This window comes from Oryctolagus cuniculus, chromosome 16 (assembly GCF_051225735.1).
Source record: "Oryctolagus cuniculus isolate XC-2025 breed Fujian yellow rabbit chromosome 16, ASM5122573v1, whole genome shotgun sequence".
Taxonomy (NCBI): Eukaryota; Metazoa; Chordata; class Mammalia; order Lagomorpha; family Leporidae; genus Oryctolagus; species Oryctolagus cuniculus.
The window spans coordinates 93,148,631-93,169,411 of record NC_142882.1 but is presented as its reverse complement, the minus strand read 5'-3'; positions in this window follow the sequence as shown (position 1 = coordinate 93,169,411).

The following is a 20,781-nucleotide window of genomic DNA, read 5'->3' as shown; positions in this document are numbered from 1 at the left end:
GTCACAGTGTTTACACAGTTGTGGCTCCCAGGGCTCCCACACTCAAGGAACACAGAGAATCCACCCCACCCCACTAGGCTGTCCTGTCCACAGAGAGGTTGAGAGGTTTGCAGAGCTGCTGCCTGTGTGTGTTTCACCCCAGGTGGGTCGAGTCGGATTCCCCCCAGCCAGACTCAAAATCCTTGGAGAACTCAGATTTTTCCCTGTGGTAGGATCCCCAGCTCTCAAGCAAGCACGATACCCACCTTCTGCAGCCCTCCTACTTCCAGATTGGTGCTGGGTGGGTACAAGAGTCCCCAGGGTGGCACTTCCCTTTGGTGGGGATGGCTCCCCCTCCCCACCAGTTGCCAGGTAGCAGTAGTGGAGCTGGTGGTGTTGCCCTGGTACAAGGTGGGGACAGACCCCACCAGTTGATTTGAACTGCTGTGGTTGCCCCTACCAACAGTCCCTACTATCTGTTGGGTTCACATAGAGAAGCTTGAGTCACTGCTTCTGCTTATGTTTGAAATAGTGCCAGCCTTCTCCCAGCTGGTTAGCCACAGGGTGCTGATGTGGTGGGGAAGAAGTGCAGAGAGAGGTGTGCCACTCTTTTTTCCCCTCTTTGAGCAGTCGCCCAATTCCTCTGAGGGTTCTGGGCTGAGCACCAAACACGGTGCGATACACTGGACTCTCCCTCCAGCTGGGGCAGCCGTGGCAGGGGCCGTGCGGTGTGGCCAGGGCGGGCTGCTGCTTCCTGTGTCATGTTTCTGCTCCCTGCTGGTTGCTGCGCACCTGTGCCTCCTTAGGTCCAGGCCATCGCCACTGCTTCCGCAAGATCTCCCACTGCAGCTTCCCTGAATCTTTCCTCTGAGAGCGTAACCTCCACATTTTTTCCTGTTAAGGTCACGGGGCCTAGAGCAGACCTCCCTGTCACTATGCCACCATCTTGCCTCCCCCCACCTAGGGATGGCTTAGTGCCTCTGACTTACCTCTGATGCACCATGGCATTTCAACGCTGCTATCACTGCACCAGTTCCTCGGGGCAGGAGTTTTGTCTGGTGGTTAAGATGCCTACATTCCACTGGAGAACCTGGATTTGAGTCCTGACTCCAGTTTCCTGCAAATAAAGAGACCTTGGAGTAATGATGGTCCAGGTAATTGGGTTCTGGCCCTCCATGAGGCAGACTTGAATTGATCCCAGTTTCAGCCCCAGCAGATGGGAGCCCTCATTCTCAGTGTATCTGTCTCTCTGCCTCTCAAATTTTTTAAAAAATTAAAAATACTATTTATGTGAATTTCTTTCATCTCATTTTGACAGTTATATCAATATCTGAGTTCCAGTCATGTGCCCCTTAAAGTATTTTTAACTCTCCATACTGACTTAATATTTCCTGCAGCTTTCTTTTTCTTAAGTAGTAAAAGAACACAGAACTATTTTAGTGAGAAAATATCTCGTACTTGGTCATCTTACATTTTAGAGCTTTAACCATTTTTTAAGTTTTTATTTAATGAATGTACTTTTTCATAGATACAACTTTAGGAATATAGTGGTTCTTTCCCCCATACCCCACTCCCCAACTCCCATCCCACCTCCCTCTCCCTCTCCCATCTCCTTCTTCATTATGGTTCAATTTTAGTTTGGTTTTATATACAGAGGACCAACACTATGTTTAGTTTAGATTTCAATAATTTGTACCCATGCACACACACAACACACAGAGCACAGTTTGGGAAGAAAATTTGCAGTCAATTCTCATAGTACAATTCATTAGGGACGGAGGTCCTACATGGGGAGCAAGTGCACAGTGACTTCTGTTATTCCTTTAACAATTAACACTCTTATTTATGACATCAGTGATCACCGAGGCTCTCGCCATGGGCTGCCAAGGCTGTGGAAGCCTTTGTGACCATAGACTCCATCGGTATTGGGACATGGCCATAAGCAAAGTGGATGTTCTCTCCTCCTTTCAGAGAAGAGTATCCTACAGCTTTCAAAGGTTGAACGCTTATGTTCTATTCTTATCTTTGCTTCCATGGGGCAGTTTCCTCATTAGTCAAACTTAAGGGAAAGGCTTTAGAGGATAATTTCGTGGCATGCATTCTTTCTTGGTTGAGCTCCTATTTTGGATCCTGAAGTTTGTTATGTATGCATGGAGCAGCATGTGTGCTGGGTAAAGTCCCATCAAGATAGATTCGCTAATAAAAACTTTGAGACTACAAAATGAATATAGAATTGACATTGCAGGCTGTAGCTTCTCTTTCTGAAAAAGAAAGTTTTCAGAGCAAAGATTCCATCCCTGTAGTCTATTTCTGGTGTCTCTCAACACTTGTCAGGTGAGAGGCTTACTGAAGTCCTGTAAGTAAGAATTTTTATCTACTCACTGAAAGTTAATTCCGATGTTCCAGCCAAGAGCTGTGGCATGGCCTGTGTGCAAAGGAGGGATCCACAGCACCTTGGAGTCAGCTGTGGCTGGTGGCAGTCTTGTAACTCTCCTGGGTCCATGATGCAGCGTCTGACAGCTTGCATGATCCGTAGACGGAAAATCGTGACTACAATCACATGATGAAACAGTGGTTTCCAGAGGAGCTCTTCTGCACATTGGATGCCACAGCAGGGGAGTGTTTTTGCAGCTTTTAGGGAAGATGTGCACCACAGAGAGAGGCACCACAGGGCTTTGTAGAGCCTGCGGTTGGGTAGCCAGATCTTCTTTCATTAGGATCATTTCAAATAGCCTTACATTCAGATGAGATTGGAAAGGCATCCTAGCAGGTGTTGAAAATCATGTCAGTCAAGCAAGACGAATCATCCCAGCCTGCGGGCTTCCTGCTGACTCACCAGCAAACACTGACTTGAAGGCCTCACTTGCTATGAAGACAGGACCTCTGTCCTCACCGCACTGTACTGCGATACCAACAGGTTCATCTCCGCTGAAGAGCTTGGGAAGTTCTTGGGTCAAGCACATCAAAACAGACAGATCCAGTGGTCTGTAGCAGGGGGCAAATGGTCAAGTGCGGGGTAACGTAGCAAGGACAAACAGCAGAGCAAACGTATGCCAGAGTTTGGTTTTTCTGGCTGTGTCTGCACGTGCCTAAGTTGGGGGTTGAATGAGGAGTCTTTCGCTGCCTGCCTACTTGGCTACACTTGGCTCGGCTTCCTCCTGAAGACCAACACTGTGTACACTGCTGCTTTCAGCTGAGCACAGTCCATCCACTGCTGCCAGGACAGAGCTGCTTGCTGGGAAGCTGACTGACCGAGCGTCCTTCACCAGGACAAGCTTATTTGGACGAAGCATTCTGTTTAACACACACGTCCTTTGAATGCACTTTCATTTGAATTGATGTCTGTATCCACACAGTACCAGCTGGATCTGTAGATCGGTTATTTGAGTCGTGTTTGAAGATGGACAGTGCTTATGTGCAGGAAGAGAAAACGTCTCACCCACCAAGTTCAGGTTGCTAGTGGTGTCTTGGAATCCTCTCTAGACTGTTTTTCCTTTTATTGATGCATCTATTTTGAATTTTTTCTATATTTTTCTTACTTTACTTTTTATTTTTTAGTGTTTTGTAGGAAGAGCACTTGAAATGACACTGACCCTCCTAACAGATTTTCAGTGCCTGTCGCTATTGACTGGAAGTAGTATTGCCCAACAGCTGCCTAGGGCCTGTTTATCTGGCTTAATGAAGACTAACCCCTGATTTAATAACCCACTTCCTCCTTCCCCACTGCTGGTAACCACCACTGCTGTCATAGAGCTTGTTTCATTGTTATTAATACCTCATTGAAATGAAAATATACAGGATTTGTCTTTCTGTACCAGTTTACTTTGCTTAGCATAATGTCCCCAAAGTTCGTCAATGTTGTCGCATATCGCAGAATTTCCTTTGTATTTCCTGAGGCTAAGAGGATCCCCCTGGGTGCATATAGGGGATTTCCTGTGTCCTTCCCTCTTCATACCTCTTGGATAAAGGTTGCTGCAGTGACCTGGAGGTGCTGACCTCTCTTTGACGTCTGATTGCAGTTCTTTTGGAAATATGCTCAAAAGTGCAACCCCTGGCTCACATGGCAGCTCGGTTTTCAAGTTTTTGAGGAATCTTCATACTGAAGATTTCTTTGGTGGCTGTGCCACCCCACATTCCTAGTAGAGTGTTTCTCTGCATCCACAAAAATGTTGTCTGTGCTTTAAGTAATACTCCAGCAGGAGTGAGGTGGCGTCTCACTGTGGTAGTCACTCCAGCACCTGTGAGGTGACCTCTCGCTGACTCCAGCAGGTGTGAGGTCCCCCTCACTGTGGTTGTCCCTCCAGCCCAGGTCAGGTCCCCCTCACTGTGGTTGTCCCTCCAGCCCAGGTCAGGTCCCCCTCACTGTGGTTGTCCCTCCAGTAGGTGTGAGGTCCCTCTCACTGCGGTTTGGGCTGCATTTCCCCAGTGCTCAGTGTATCTCATGTCTCTGGCCCGTTGCCTTCTTCTTCTTCTTGAGAGATGTCTGGAAAAGGTGCTGCATGGAGGAAGGGTGGGGTCTTCAGCAGCTGGGGCTGTGAAAGCTGGACTTGCACTTGAGAAAGACTGAAATCGCATCTTTGTCTTTGAACATAGCAAAGTCCTCTGGGAATGGATTTCTGACTTAACCTGCGGGACTCCTGGAGGAGCACACAGGGCAAAGCTCGTAGCCATTGGTCAGGATCAGGCCTTCTTAACACCTGAAGCACAGCCCACACTTTCAAACGGAGAAGTTTGTGCACAGTGGAAGAGACAGTAGAGTAAAAAGCAACATTTGAAGTGGGAGAAAATACGGTTAATCTCCATAATACATCAGGAAACCATGAAACTCAGTAACAAGAAACCAATAACCCAATTAAATAATGGACTGGGGCCTTGAATAGCAATGTATCTGTTTTGAATATCTTCCACCACAATGGGCAGCTTTTCAGTTTCTCCTCACAGTGCTTCTGAGTTTTATTAATTTTAATTAAACAGTATCTACCTGATCAGAATTTTTATATATCTCCATTAAATTTTCCTTTCAGCATTATTTAATGACCTCCATGACAAATAATTTTCCTTTTTCACATTAATTTGTCTAACAGATCTTCTGGGCAGTATATGTCCAAAGTAATTTATTTTTCATCCCTTTGCATTCAGTGTGCACTTGTTTATTCTATGCCTCGTTTAAATAAAATGCAGTTAAAATTCCTACTTCAATATGAGACTTTTGTTAAAGGGCTGGATTTAATATCTTCATGATTTTTTAAATTTGCTACGGGAATATACTTTATTTTCAGTGCGTTTTAGGTTTAGAGAAATGTTGAAAAGAAAGCAGAGAAGTTCCTGTATGCTCACTCTCCGCACGCAGTCTTACCTGACATCAACATCCTGCCTTAGTGTGGCGCATTTGTGACACTGACGCTCCAACGCTGGTGCATTGTTGCTGACTGAAGTCCCAGTACACATAGACTTCATGTTTTCCGTTGTATGAGAGATGAGCTTTGCCAAGCGCACCGTGTGGTGCACGCACCGTGTGGTGCCACTGCCCTCGCATCCCCTGTGTTCTGCCCGTTCAACCCTCCTCGCCTGCAACCCCTGGCCACCAGCGGTCCTTTCACAATCTCAGTGCTTTTGCTTTCTCCAGAATGCCGCACAACTGGCACCCAGCAGCCGGTAACCTCTGCAGACGCCTGTCTTTCCCGTAGCAACATTGAAGTCTCCCGCATCCTTTGCAGCTTAGTTGCTCATTTCTTTTTAACACTAAGTTATATCCTGTTGGATGCGTGCACCACAGTTTGTTTATCCACTCTCCTAGTGAATATCTTTGGTCTTCTAATGTTGGGCAATCATGAATAAAGTGATCATAAACATTCATGAGTGGGGTTTTGTGTGGACCGACGTTTGCAAGCCATTTGTGGAATGCCTCACGGTGTGGTTGCTGGATGATGAGACTCTTTCTAACTGTGGCAGAGAAGCCAGGCTGCCAGGCTGAGGTCCTGCAGCACTACACTGCCCCCCACCAGCCAGAGGCCCTGCTGCTCCACCTGCACAACAGGGTTCCGCACTGTGAGTGCTTGTGTGGCCCACTCCAGCAGGGGGCAGTGGTGTGCCCGGGCGCGGTGGCACTGCACATCTCCCCTGCGCTGGTTTGTGATCACCGGCACATCACAAAGTGAGGACCCTGGTCTTGATTGTCTCTGGGGAGACGTGGCTGTCATCTCTTCTGCTCATCTTTGAGCTGGGCTGTTTGCGTCTGAAGTGGCCTTTGTGGATTTGGGCGCAGGTCTTATTACAAGTGTACTTTGTTGACTATTTCAAAGTTTGTGATGTGCCCCTTAATTTCCTTAAAAATATTCTCAGAGCAGAAGATTGAGTTTTAGTGACGTCAGAGTCACCATCCGTTCCTTTCAGGGATCACACTGTGGCGTCTGATCTCAAAATTTGCCCCACATTCAGGAGTCACGTGGTGTTGGCCTGTGCTGCAGGTGCCATACATTCTCGTCTACCTCTGACCTACTTCAGCTTATTCCGGGACAGAGGTAAATATCAGAGTGTGGATTAACTCTTGTGTGTGGATGTCAGGTTATTCCTGTGCCATCTGCTTATGACCGTTATCTACCACTCATGCAAAGATGATCTAAGAGTTGAAATCTGAACTTGCTGTTGGAGACGAGGGGAGGACGTTGAGGATCAGGTTCACAGCAGTGGTCACTTTCCGACAGGCACAAGGCCTGGCTGAGCGAGATCCGTGTGGAGGGTGTTGGGCTTAAGAACCTGATTCACCCCAGACTTTCTACAAAGATCCACCAACTGCTGGGGAGTCTTAAACCTGCATTATATGCAAAAGAATCAAAGATCAAAGATGTGAATGTGGGCTGTCCTTTACCCATTCTTAAGGGAACACTGTGCATTTTTAGTTCATATTTGAGTGTGGAATTGCCTTAATTAATGAAAGATTCAACAGCAAGAAATGTTGTGTTTAGACATCTGAGTACACAGTTTAAAACATTATTTCATGAAATATTAATATTAGGACATTCATTTAAATGGATTTAAATGTATGCAATCTTATAGGAGCAAAAAAAGATTTAAACGTTATTATCAATTAATTCATCCTGTGTGTCTCAACACAGAGCTGTTGCCAGGAATGGTGCTCATTCAGCTCTGATTGACATCTTCATTAAAGAACCATAGCAGGGAGTCAACAGCAGATTAATGCTGTTCTGAGAAAATAGCAAATCATTGCCGTATTTAGTGATCAGCGATGCGTAGCAGAAAAAGTCTTGGATGACTGAAACGGGGAATGGGTCGTCTTGTAAATGTAGAGACTGCCTAAGTCAAAATCATACCCCCAGCAAACAGAAGCAAAGACAACATGGACACAACTGAGTGCTGTCCCAAGAAGTGCAGACTACACCAGGCCAGGTTTCTGCACTGTTTTCAGACAAGAGGTGACACCTGCTGAGAGCATGCAGCCCCAGAGTGCAAGGCTGTCAGACTTATTTGCATGTCTCAAGCCTGGCCAACACTGTCTTGTGTAGACTCTCTTCTCTGATAACTGAATCGCATCCTGAATGCTTAGCCATTTCGTGCGAAACAGAGCAAATATGATCTGATTCTGTTTACTGCCTGGCTGGGGCTATTGGTTCTATGTGGCAACTTCTTTACTTTCAGCCAGGACTCTGTTAAAAGCTGATGGCACGGGGTTAGTGTCTACACAAGGAGTCCACAGCGCGCTGCCCACGCATTCAGGAGGAGCCAGCCACTGATGCATGGGTCTGGTTCAAGTGAATCAGCAGGACTGAAATTCGCATTGTTGTGCACTATGCATCTCCCTGCCTTGTCCTGGGGAAGCCGGGGGGCCTGGAGGATGACAACATCTTCACGGTCTGCAGCCTCCTGTGCACGGTTTTTTTTTTTTTTTTTTTTTTTTTTTTTGACAGGCAGAGTGGACAGTGAGAGAGAGACAGAGAGAGAAAGGTCTTCCTTTTGCCGTTGGTTCACCCTCCAATGGCCGCCGCTGCAGCCGGCGCACCGCGCTGATCCAATGGCAGGAGCCAGGATCCAGGTGCTTTTCCTGGTCTCCCATGGGGTGCAGGGCCCAAGCACCTGGGCCATCCTCCACTGCACTCCCTGGCCATAGCAGAGAGCTGGCCTGGAAGAGGGGCAACCGGGACAGAATCCGGCGCCCCAACCGGGACTAGAACCCGGTGTGCCGGCGCCGCAAGGTGGAGGATTAGCCTATTGAGCCACAGCGCCGGCCATGTGCACGGTTTTGTCCTTCTCACTGCTAGCTTGTAGCATGCTCAGGGTCCAGGGTCTGTCTGTTTTCTTCCCTCCCTCCCTCCCTCTCTGCTCCCTCCCTTCTCCCTCCCTTCTCCTTCCCTCCCTCCCTCCCTCCCTTCTCGTCCTCCCTTTCTCCCTCCTGTCCATTGCTGCACTAGCCAGGTTGAAAGACCAGATGGACGAAGCAAATATTTGGGATCCCTTCTGCTTCAGGAACAGAAAATCTCCAGCCGTGCTGAGCAGGTCTGCAGGGTTTGAAACAGGGATTTAGAAGTGCGTTCTATTCGTGCTTGGCCCGCGTGTTCCCTGTGTGTATTCTTCAGAGAACTCTGAGAAACTGGGCTTTTAGAAGACATGATTAAGCGAAGTGTCTTTACATCCAATAGCATCTTAATCACATTTTGATCATTTGGGAGGTCACTTCCTCCCTTTCGGTCCTCTGCTGAAGTCCCCAGATATCAAATAATCAAAACATGCAAATTTTGTTAGAAAACCTAGGCCCTTTTTGTAACGAAAGTGACCCAAACAAATTTCCAGGAGCTGCTTTAGCACTGTGTGGAATGAGTCTCCGACTACGGAGAAGCTGGTGAGGAGCGGTGTGCTCCGGAGTCCCTGCCATCAGCCACTGGTGGACACCAGCAAGCTCCAGCGCTGCAGCCTGCCTCTGCAGTGCCTTCTGCCTTCCGCAAAGCAGACCTCACGGAAAATGCGGACTGACAATGGGGGAGTCTAGGACACGAGCACACTGGTAAATCATCCTGGAGGAATAAAACAGGAGTGAGTGTGTGGTGCGGAGGGAAGCTGCAGCATGGGGTGCCTGTCTCCCCCATCTTGGATTCCAGCTTTGCCTCCGCTTCCCTCTGCCTCAGGGCAGCAGACGGTGGCTGGAGTACGTGTGTCCCTGCCACGCATGAGGGAGACCAGGGTGCAGTTCCTGGCTCCTGGCTTCGGCCTGGCCCAGCCCCAGCTGTTGCAGGCATTTGGGTCAGTGACCCCTGTGTGTGTATGACTCGATGTCTCAAATAAATAAAAATGACTCAATAAATATTAAAGAAATGAAGCCCACTGTCCCCCCTGTGATCTGCCATGATGTCACCACCCTGTCCCTCTAAAAGTAATCGCAATTCTCAGTACTAATAACACTGACAACATTTGCTGTTGTTGTTTGCATGAATGAAATCATGCGTTAGTAATCTCCTCGCTGTTACTTCTTCCGCTGAGTGTGACGTGGGTACCTTTCCCCTTCCCACTTGATAGAGCAATGACTTGTTCATTTTGGTTACTGTGCACCATTGTCTTATGTGAATGACGTGGTTTATTGATGCTTCTTACCCACGATGCTTTCAGATTATCTTCAGTTTTAGACTACGATGACTGAAGCAGCTATGAACGTTTCTGCATATACCTCTTGCCGTACATATGTGTGCACCTTTTTCAGTCTCAGGCCAACAAGAAGAATTGCTGGTTAGTGGCCAACTTTCACTGACAGCAACAGATGATCGCCGGAAGCAGTTTCTTGTCTGTTTGCAGTCGCCAGCTGTATGGGAGGCCCAGTTGTCCCTTTCTTGACTACTGAGAGAGCTGTCAATTCTTTCTACTGTTGGCATTCTGGCGCATGTGAAGTGGATTTAGATGGTATTTGTGAGATTCATCGTAAGCGTAAGGAAGCCATGTGTGTGTTCCTTTGTGAAAGGCATGTTGGCATCGCCTGCCTTTCTCAAAGTTCTGGGTGCACTTCTTCTGTTAGTTTCATGTTCATAGAAATTTTCAGCTCAGAGTTTTCCTTTTCACTCTCTAAGAGGTACATTTTTACTAATAGAATTTCACCACTTTATTGTAGTCTTATTTGCTGCTGTTTTTTTGTAGAGTTTTTTTCTAATTATTTTTAGTCTTGTTGGATAACCCATTATTTAATACGATCCATGAGGGTCTTCTCCTGCATTTCTTCCCTTTGTTGCCTTTCCCATGTAGAGCTTGCACTCAGCCTTTGGTGTTGACAGGAAGTAGGGACCGCTTGTCACTTTGCTCAAATCGGTGCCTGGTAACCCAGTAGATTCCACCGACAAGAACCACGGTCCACATGTTCACATTTGTCCTCCGTGGAATCTTTATTTGATGATATATTTATTTCTTGAATTTCTATTTTTTATTGGTTTGTCGTTTTGGATGAACTATATGCTCAGGTACCACAGTTTATGAATCTTGGACTAAGCTCTCTTCTGTTCTTGTATTCTTCATTAATCTTTGTCCTTCAGCTTTCCAGATATATTTCATAATCAATTCCTGATTTCCACATGAACAAGGTAGCTAGAATTTTTATCACAATAGCATTGCATGTACCAGACAACTTTTGAAGAACAACATGTTACAATATAGAATCTTGGTATAGTTTAATAATTAGAGCACGTTCAAGTTTACAGCACAAATGAGAGAAGGTGCAGAGATTTTTGTGTGAACCTGTTTCCTCCAATGCACAACCCCTCCCCTTCTTAACACCCCCTGCCCCCGCCACAGTGATGCGTCTGTTGCAGTTGAGGCTTCTTCTGCACATCACTCTCACACAGAGTCCATGGCTGATGCAAGCTGCATTCTTGCGAATTCCGTGGGTTTGGGCAAATGTTCCTTGACATGAACTCAATATTTATTGGCACTGCCCCAAAATGGCACCACCCCTGGCACCCCCAAGCACCAATTGTTTTGCTGCCTTTGTAGTTTTGCTTTTTCCAAAATGCCATATAGAGTTATCTTGATGTGTTGTTTTTCAATGTATTTATTTACTTATTTGAATGGCAGAGCAACAGAGAGAATCAGCAAGAGAGATCTTCCACTCAACGCGTTCGCTCCCCAAATAGCTACATCAGCCACATCCTGGGCCAGGCTGCACCAAGAGCCAGAAACCCCATCCTTGCCTCTTACACAGGTAACAGGGGCCCAAATACTTAGGCCATCTCCCACTGCCTTCCAGGTACATTTAGCACCTCACTACATTGAGGTTGGCTGTTGACAAAAAATACAGAAGATGAAAAGTACTGGCAAGGATGTGGAGAAAAGGGAATCCTTGCACAAAGAATCTTCATGAACAGAAAACGGTTTTTGAAATTCTTAAAAGTCATTTTCAGAAACTTGAAAGAAAAGCAGTCCTCTTAAACTCCTCAGTTGTTGATGTTCAGCCAGCTTACTTAATGATAGGCCAGCAGATGGAACTATTTTGCTTGAGTTGTGTACAGAAATTTTCCCCAAAGCCCAAAGCTTCAAGGACCCTCACCCACAAGGTCACGTGATTTTCACACCCAGGAAATTAGCATCAATTAAATTACATCATCTAAGATAGCAACATTTATTCTTCAAATGTGTTTTGCAGCCAATTTTTTTTTGATCTAGTACCCAATCGTGGTTCATTCATTTCACTTGGTTTACATATTCCTTTATGCTGATTTTTATAATGTTACAGATTATGCCAACTGTTCTTGCTTTCTGACAAATTTGAAAAGTAGGCCAACATGTTTTTTCCCGTGAAATGTCCTATGTTCTTGGCTTGCCTGTGTTTAAAGCAGGTTGAGTTTATTTGTAAACAATAGAACAGAGGTAATGTGGTGTAATTATTATTGGATCACACCAGGAAGCACATTGGATTAGATCATTTGTTTAAAATGTGTGTATGCATTCTTTTGTCAAATTATAGAAATACCTCCTGCAAAATAGACTATGATTTTGCTTCTCCTGTCCTGTTAGTTCTTTCTCTTTCTTGCCTGTTTGTAGTTTTAGGACATTGCAGTGATGGTAGGGAGCACTCCTGTGTTCTGAGCAGAAATACCTTGAGTGTTACAGCATCAAGTTCTTTCACTTTGTTTTTTGTTCTGTAGGCCAAAACTTGCTCCTGAGTTGGTATGTAGCATTGGTAACATCTGTAGTGATAATTGAACAACTCATTTCCCTTTGCCTGGCTTCACTCAAGTCCTCAGGTTAAACTAAATTCCAGTTCCCAAAGAAAAATGAACTTCATCATGAGGAGCTTGTAGGCACATTAATTTCATAAGCCATTATTTTGACATTTTCATTCAAGTCCCTGAAAGAGCTAGAGATGGAAATGTACTTTCTTCTTCTATTCTTATTTGACTTCGATGTGAAGCTTTGCATCGGAAAATGAATTAGAATGCCTCTTATTGGGGCCAGCACTGTGGCTCACCTGGTTAATCCTCTGCCTGTGGCGCTGGCATCCCATATGGGCACCAGTTCTAGTCCCAGTTGCTCCTCTTCCACTCCAGCTCACTGCTGTGGCCCAGGAAGGCAGTGGAGGATGGCCCTGCACCCGCATGGGAGACCAAGAAGAATCAACTGGCTCCTGGCTTCAGATCAGCACAGCACTGGCCATAGCAGCCATGTGGGGGGTGAGCCAATGGAAGGAAGACCTTTCTCTCTGTCTCTCTCTCTCACTGTCTAGCTCTACCTGTCAAATTAAAAAAAAATGCCTCTTATTTTTCCAGTTTAAGAAATAGTTTATCTGAGCTTTGTATTATTTCTATCTTAAATATTTAGTAAGTTCTATCTGTGCCTTGTGTTATCTTTAAGTTAATTATAGTTTGAATGTTAATAGGTTTATGCTTCAAAAAGGAATACGTATCTCATTCATACTTTTATTTATGAATATTGCTTTTCCTGGGAACTTGATCATTTTATCCAAATTTTCCGTTTTCTGTGCATAAAGTTGTTCATAATATCCTCTTCTTATTTTTTACGTATACACTATATGTAAATGTAAAAATATAGTAAAAATTTTACTATATAGGATATATAGTGATTTGTAGTTGTCATGCCTTATATTGCTTACTTTTGATTTTTCCCACTCTGTCTCCTTCTCTCTTTCACTTTCTATATGTGTATCTCCCATATTCTCATGCTGTCACTTTTATTAGTCTATTCAAAGCTGAAACTTATTTCAATGGTGGTATCTTTATCATATATTTCAATGCTAGTATTATTAGCTTTCTTCTTGGGGTGGTGATAATTTAGATAAGAAGAGAAAACTGAATTCAGAGTTAATTATGAATTCAGATATATTATTATTTGTCTTAGTATGAGTGTCTTCTCCCAAAATATTCACGACTTGCATATTATTAAAATTTGCTTGTTGTTTACTTGAAATCCCGGTGGTCCTGTGTGCCCCGTGTTTTCTTTGGCAGCCTCATTCCGTACCACATTGCTGGGGGACAGTGTCTTACCGGCTGTTTTCTGTGTCTTGAGTCAGTTGTTTACATGATTTATAATGAGCTTTATTTTGTTGCATTTGCATTTAAGGCTATAAATTGCCTCTCAACAAGGTTCAGCTGACACTCTCGATTTTTAGCATGGCCTAACTTCATTATCACTGTATTTAAAGTATTTTCTAATTTACGTTGTAAATACACTTACAATAAGACTGGCAAAGGCACATGCTTCACAGCACGATGGGAAATCACTGACGTCCATCGGCAGGAGAACACAGGAAAGTCTGTTCTCATGCAATGCAATACAGGAAAATTGAGGAAAAACAAGCCCATGTGATGCTTCAACCTGACAAGTCTCAGAAGCACTGCAGGAGCTGAAGGCCTTGCTCTTCCGGCAGGACAGGCGCATGGACTCCAGGGTGCTCCCTGCTGTGTCCCCTCTGGGTGCTCTGAGACACAGGTGTGACTCCCTCAGAGGTGGGGTGCTCCCTGCTGTATCCCCTCTCTGGGTGCTCTGAGACACAGGTGTGAATCCCTCAGGGGTGGGGGGTCCCTGCTGTATCCCCTCTCTGGGTGCTCTGAGACACAGGTGTGACACCCTCAGGGGTGGGGTGCTCCCTGCTGTATCCCCTCTCTGGGTGCTCTGAGACACAGGTGTGACTCCCTCAGGGGTGGGGTGCTCCCTGCTGTGTCCCCTCTCTGGGTGCTCTGAGACACAGGTGTGACTCCCTCAGGGGTGAGGTGCTCCCTGCTGTGTCCCCTCTCTGGGTGCTCTGAGACACAGGTGTGACTCCCTCAGGGGTGGGGTGCTCCCTGCTGTGTCCCCTCTCTGGGTGCTCTGAGACACAGGTGTGACTCCCTCAGGGGTGGGGTGCTCCCTGCTGTGTCCCCTCTCTGGGTCTCTGAGACACAGGTGTGACTCCCTCAGGGGTGAGGTGCTCCCTGCTGTATCCCCTCTCTGGGTGCTCTGAGACACAGGTGTGACACCCTCAGGGGTGGGGGGTTCTCTGCTGTATCCCCTCTCTGGGGTGCTCTGAGACACAGGTGTGAATCCCTCAGAGGTGGGGTGCTCCCTGCTGTGTCCCCTCTCTGGGTGCTCTGAGACACAGGTGTGACTCCCTCAGGGGTGAGGTGCTCCCTGCTGTATCCCCTCTCTGGGTGCTCTGAGACACAGGTGTGACACCCTCAGGGGTGGGGGGTTCTCTGCTGTATCCCCTCTCTGGGTGCTCTGAGACACAGATGTGACTCCCTCAGGGGTGGGGTGCTCCCTGCTGTGTCCCCTCTCTGGGTGCTCTGAGACACAGGTGTGACTCCCTCAGGGGTGGGGTGCTCCCTGCTGTATCCCCTCTCTGGGTGCTCTGAGACACAGGTGTGACACCCTCAGGGGTGGGGGGTTCTCTGCTGTATCCCCTCTCTGGGGTGCTCTGAGACACAGGTGTGAATCCCTCAGAGGTGGGGTGCTCCCTGCTGTGTCCCCTCTCTGGGTGCTCTGAGACACAGGTGTGACTCCCTCAGGGGTGAGGTGCTCCCTGCTGTGTCCCCTCTCTGGGTGCTCTGAGACACAGGTGTGACTCCCTCAGGGGTGGGGTGCTCCCTGCTGTGTCCCCTCTCTGGGTGCTCTGAGACACAGGTGTGACTCCCTCAGGGGTGGAGTGCTCCGTGCTGTGTCCCCTCTCTGGGTGCTCTGAGACACAGGTGTGACTCCCTCAGGGGTGGGGTGCTCCCTGCTGTGTCCCCTCTCTGGGTGCTCTGAGACACAGGTGTGACTCCCTCAGGGGTGGGGTGTTCCTTGCTGTATTCCAGTCTCTGGGGGTGCTCTGAGACACAGGTGTTAATTTTAAAAGTCACATACCTACATGTATTTTGACTACTTGAAAATTACACCTATTTTTAAGGCAATGGGTGAAAAAAGAAGAGACTATGATTAAATCTGGGAACATAATGGCATCAGCTCTTACTTCTGTGAAACAAAAATCTATGACATTCAAAGTATCAAGCCTCAGTTATCTCTAAACAATTCAAGTCACAGTTAAATTTAAAATTCAGGTGAACTTACTGAACATTTTTTATTTATGATATGCCTTCAAACTCTTCCTAATTCAGTGTATGAATTGTTATACACTACCAGTGTTACATATAATAATCAAACTAGGGGCTAGTGTTTCGGAGTGGTGGGTTAAGCCTCAGCCTGAAATACCAGCATCCCCTATGGTCATCAGTTCAAATCCCAATGGCTCCACTTCTGATCCAGCCTCATGCTAATGTGCCTGGGAAAGAAGCAGAGGACTGGCACAAGCACTTGGACCCCTGCGCACACGTGGGAGACCTAGACAAGGCTCCTGGCTCCTGGCTTCAGCCTGGCCCAGCCTTGGCTACTGGAACCATTTGGAGAGTGAGCTAGTAGATGAAAGATCTCTATCTATCTATCTGTCTATCACCCTTTCTCTGTACCTCCACCTTTTAAATAAATAAAATAAATCTTAAAAAATAAGCTAAAATAATATTTGCCAGAGATCACAAAGGTAGGAAAATAAAAAAAGAACAGATTTGTTTTCATAATCCTTGTCTCTACTTTTAAGACTAATTAATTCTTTCATCAACACTGGTTGAGCCTTTATCACACTTGTTCCATGCCAAAAAATGCTTGTGTAGTTGTGAATGGATGCCAGCCCATGGACATTGCCCCCCGAGTCCACAGCCAATGCCAAGGACATGTGATAGGACACTCAACACAGATGAGAAAAGCAGAGAAAGACTCTTCCTGGCCCCTGAATTGATACCTTTGTGAGCAATGTGTCTGCGGAAGACTTCACAGACTAAGGTACCTCTCTAAATCTACAATATCTTCCATTTACTAAAACCCTAAGGTCAAAACTTATTTCCAGCGTCTAGCGTGTTACAGTCTTCTTTTTTAAAATACTTATCTTTTTGAAAGTCAGAGAGAGAGAGGGAGAGAGAGAGAGAGATCTTCCATCCGGTGGTTTACTCCCCAGATGGCTGCCATGGCCAGAGCAGAGCCAAGCTGAAGCCAGGAGCCAGGAGCTTCATCTGGGTCTCCCATTTGGGAGCCAAGGGCTGAAAACCTTGGGCCATCTTCTGCTGCTTTCCCCAAGCCATTAGCAGGAGCTGGATTGGAAATGGAGCAGCAAGGACTCGAGCCAGTGCCCATATGGGATGCCGGCATCACAGGCAATGGCTTTACCCACTATGCCACAATGTCAACCCCCCATTTTACATTCTTATTGAATTTAAGTCCATTAAACATTTATTCAAATAATCTTTTATTTAATTTTTTAATTATTAAAAATGCATTTATTTTCATTTGTTTGAAAGTCAGAGAGACAGAGATCTTTTGTTCTCTGGTTCACTTCCCAAATGTCTTCAATAGCCAGAGCTGCCAGACCTTAGCCCGGAGCCTGGGGCTCAATCCGGGTCTCTCACCGGGGTGGTAAGGACCCAAGTACTTGGGCCTTCATCCGTTGCCTTCACAGGGCAGGAAGGTGGGATCAGGTACAGAGCTGGGACACAAACCCAGCCACTGCAGTATGATGGGATGTGGGCATCCCAAGCAGCGCCGTAACTACTGTGCCAAACATCAGCCATGAAGTTGTTGCTCATTTTCAAAAGAGAAAAAAAATGTTCAGTAGGTCTGGTGAAGCCAGTCATCTCTCCCACCATTCTGGCTTAATTACCCAGATTCTCCCTCTCGGTCCACCAGACCTCCCTCGGGGGGTTACCTGTGCCTTACTGGTCCTGGGAGTGAACCGTCTCTACAGTCTCTGACTGTGAGCTCATGCTTCTGAATTATCTGTCCCTTCCAGTTCCCTCTGTGTCAGTGGACTGACGCCCGTCAGACCTTATTTCTGCTGTGTTCTGAGTCCACTCAAGGTTTTACTTTTTCATTCATGCCCATGCTGGTCTCCCAGATTCACCAGCTGAATTGTGTTCTGAGTTGATGTCTCTGTCCTTTGTCCTGATCGTCAACCAGCTATGCCGAGTATTTCAAAATTAATGGAAGATAGAATTAGAAGATGAGTTTGTTTTGGTGCAGAACATTGGCACTCCATGCATAACTCACTGTACAACACACAATTCATGGGCTTTCAGAAGGCTTCCACATCACTCACAATAGTTCCTTCTGCTGCTCCCCCAGACACGCTGTAGACATGCTTGGGAGGATGACTCCCTCACAGTTTCATGCCGGCCAAGCCTGGCCAGGGACCTGGCGAAACCTGGCACTGCTCACCACCATCCCTTCTTGGCTCATTGGAACTCTTCTGAAAATGCTCTTCGCTGCTTCCCTGTCCGATCCTCTGTGACACCACACTCCCAGGGAGGGGCTCTGGTCCCCGTTTCTCGATGAAGACAGGAGGTGACATCCTGCACCCTCTGGGTGATGTCGCTGACACAACAGCAGAAGTCACCCCATCGCACTTCTCTACCGTCTGCCCAGCTCCTGCGTCACTGCCCATGGCTCCACGTTCACTTTAACTGTAATCTGCCTTCTCATCCCACCCCGGCCTCTGCGTCCCCCTTCTCCATTGACCTCCTGCCTGCACTTGAAGATCCGGGGCAACCGTACCTTCTCTTGGATCCTTCTCAGGGCTGATTCTGACGCAGCTCCATATCTTTCCAAAACTGCCTGAGCACGTCTCATCGCACTGGTCCCCAGCATCCCCCAGCAACGCAAAGGCAAGGCTGCTTTCCCTTCCAGGACTTTTCTTCCAGGCAGCCACCTGGCAGATTTTTACTGAACAATCAGAAGCACGAACGTTCTGATCTTTGCTGACAATCACCTTGAAATTTTGGTAGTTCTACAAAAAATGTTGTTGCATTTATTTCTTGTTATGTGTATCTTTTTTTTTTCTCTACTTCATTTTTAGCCCCTGCCTGTGCTTCCTCCCACTGCGGTGTAGAGTGGATCTTTGCTCATGGCTGCAACTGTGCAGTCGATTCCGACCTCAGCAATCTGTGTGGAATGGGCACCGGCCACGCGTTCCACCTTACGCTCTTGGTCTGACAACAGCACCCCTCCCTCAGTATTGAGAAAACCCGATTTTTCATTCCTTCTGGATCAAGTTGGCTTGGCTGCATTTTCCCTTCAGTTTTATTTTTTCCCGAATCATACACTGTCCCTGTGTCTCCTCCACAGGAGCGCCTCACTTTGGCTGTGGCCATTCTAATGCCATTGCTCCTCTTGCTTTAGTTACAACATCTGCCCTTGGTCTTTATTTTCAAGATTTCTGCTCTCATCAGACGTGCTCGCTAACAGCCCTGCACACGTCCTCAGATGGAGCCAGGTGCTGGGACTGTGGCCACACCTCTGTGCCGTGGCCCACAGACCTCATGCTTCAGGCTCCTGCCCTGGATGCCTGCTAGCAGTCGGTCATCCTGGACCACCTGAGAATGCAGACTCTGAGCCATCCTTTCTCACAACTGGATCACAGCTGTTTGAGGCCTGAGTGTGGCCAGGCCCTGTGCACAGCTTCCCTTAAGTGGGGCACAGCCCTGCACACCCCCCTGAACCTGTGCATTGCTGCTGGCCCCAGGCTTCTCCTGACAGCGTCTGCACACCAGATTTGTCAACTGATTGACATGAATCCTTGATTGTGGTGTTTGGGTTTAAAGCAAATGTATTTAATACAGACTGTTGGCTATCCACATGTGACTTAGAGACAACAGTGCTGCCCCTCATGCCTCAATGAGCTTGTCAGACATGTGCTTTCTTCCCAGGGTGCACTCCTGGTTTCTTCTGCTCTGAGTGACACTCAGCACTGTGCGTGGGAGCCTGCTCCCTGCATCGTGACAGCACAGGATGCGGCAGCGTGAGAAGTGTGGCACTAAAAAGATAATGGGGACGCTGTCCGTGACGGCTGAGACGAGAGCCAGGTGCCCCTGGGTCAGCCTCACTTGCAAACACACACACGGAAAGACTGAAGGCCTGCTCTGCACACCTCCAGAAGTGATCGTAAAAGCAGCAGAAGTGTTGATGCATCAATATTTTTGAATTATTGATTTAATAATGCAGGGGAATTTGATTTGTGGCTAACATACTGTATGTATAGTTCAGTTGCATTTTTTAATTATTTGTATATATCTGAGAGGCAGAGAGGGGGTTCCATCTGCTGGTTCACTCCCTTAATGACCACAGCAGCCTGGGTTGCTCAGGGCAAAGCCAGGATCTGGACACTCAATTCAGGCTCCCACATGGGAGGCAGGAACCTGACTACTGAGCCATCCCTGCTGCCTTCCAAGGTCTGCATTAGCAGGGAGGGCGTGGTCAGGAGCTGGAGCCAAGAATGCGACGAGGGACGTGGACACACTGACCGACATCTCCGCTGCCGGCTGAGTGCCTGTTCCTGCGGCCTCCCACTTAATGTCTGCTCAACCTTTAGAAAGGAGTCACAACAACTCCAGGCGTGGCTCCCTCAGGACACTCTCTTCCTCTTCTCGGCCAATTCCCTACACAAAACACTTTCTCAAACCAGCGCCGCCTTCCGCGCATTCTAACCTGGTTTTCCCATCCTTGTTTCTGATGGTGCGACCGTTTCCGCAATCACTAGTCAGGAGCCACTGCTACACCGTTTGTGCAGTCCTCTTTCTTCTAATATGATTCATTCAAAGAGTCCCTATGCTCCAAGTAAACATTTCGTTTTATTTCAGTTCTCTAAATATACATGTATATTAACTTAGAATGTCCCACCTACCATTTTGCATCAAAAATGCATATTAAAAGTGTTCCATGCTCTGGGGACATTGCAAAATCTCCCTGCTCAGATTTCGTGGTTAATCCTGCAGAAACAGAACCATGTTCATGCTGCAGACCATTTGTCCTGTTGCGAACATTCCATAATTGAAGTTTAGAGTGGCCCAGCTTGTAGTTCTCTGGTTCCTACTCAAATATCAGCATCATGAAAGGATTTTGCCACTCACGTTGCCACCTGTTGTTTAGTGATCTGATAGCTGAGGGCAGTGAGTGCGTTCTGGGCGGTGCTGCTAGGAGCGCCCCCTTGTGCCGCCCTTTGGAGGTGGGAGGTGCGCGTTTGCTGTGTGCACTGCAGGTGGTGTTTCTGCATCAGTGGCCCGTGTGGCTTTCACAGCAGAGGACGCTCGGGAGCTGCGGGAACCTGAGCTCCAGCCGGCAGGGCGCAGAGTTCCAGGCCTCGCGGCTGTCGTCTTTTTCTTCAGCAGGACCGTTCTAGCCGTGCGTGCCGACACAGCGCGTGTGCAGCTCCATTTCCTAGGGCACCAAAGCTGCTGAGGGTCTTCTGGAGCAGGTCCTGATGGCCGGGATAAGGCCGCTGGGTGAGAAACTGTTAGAAACCCCAGT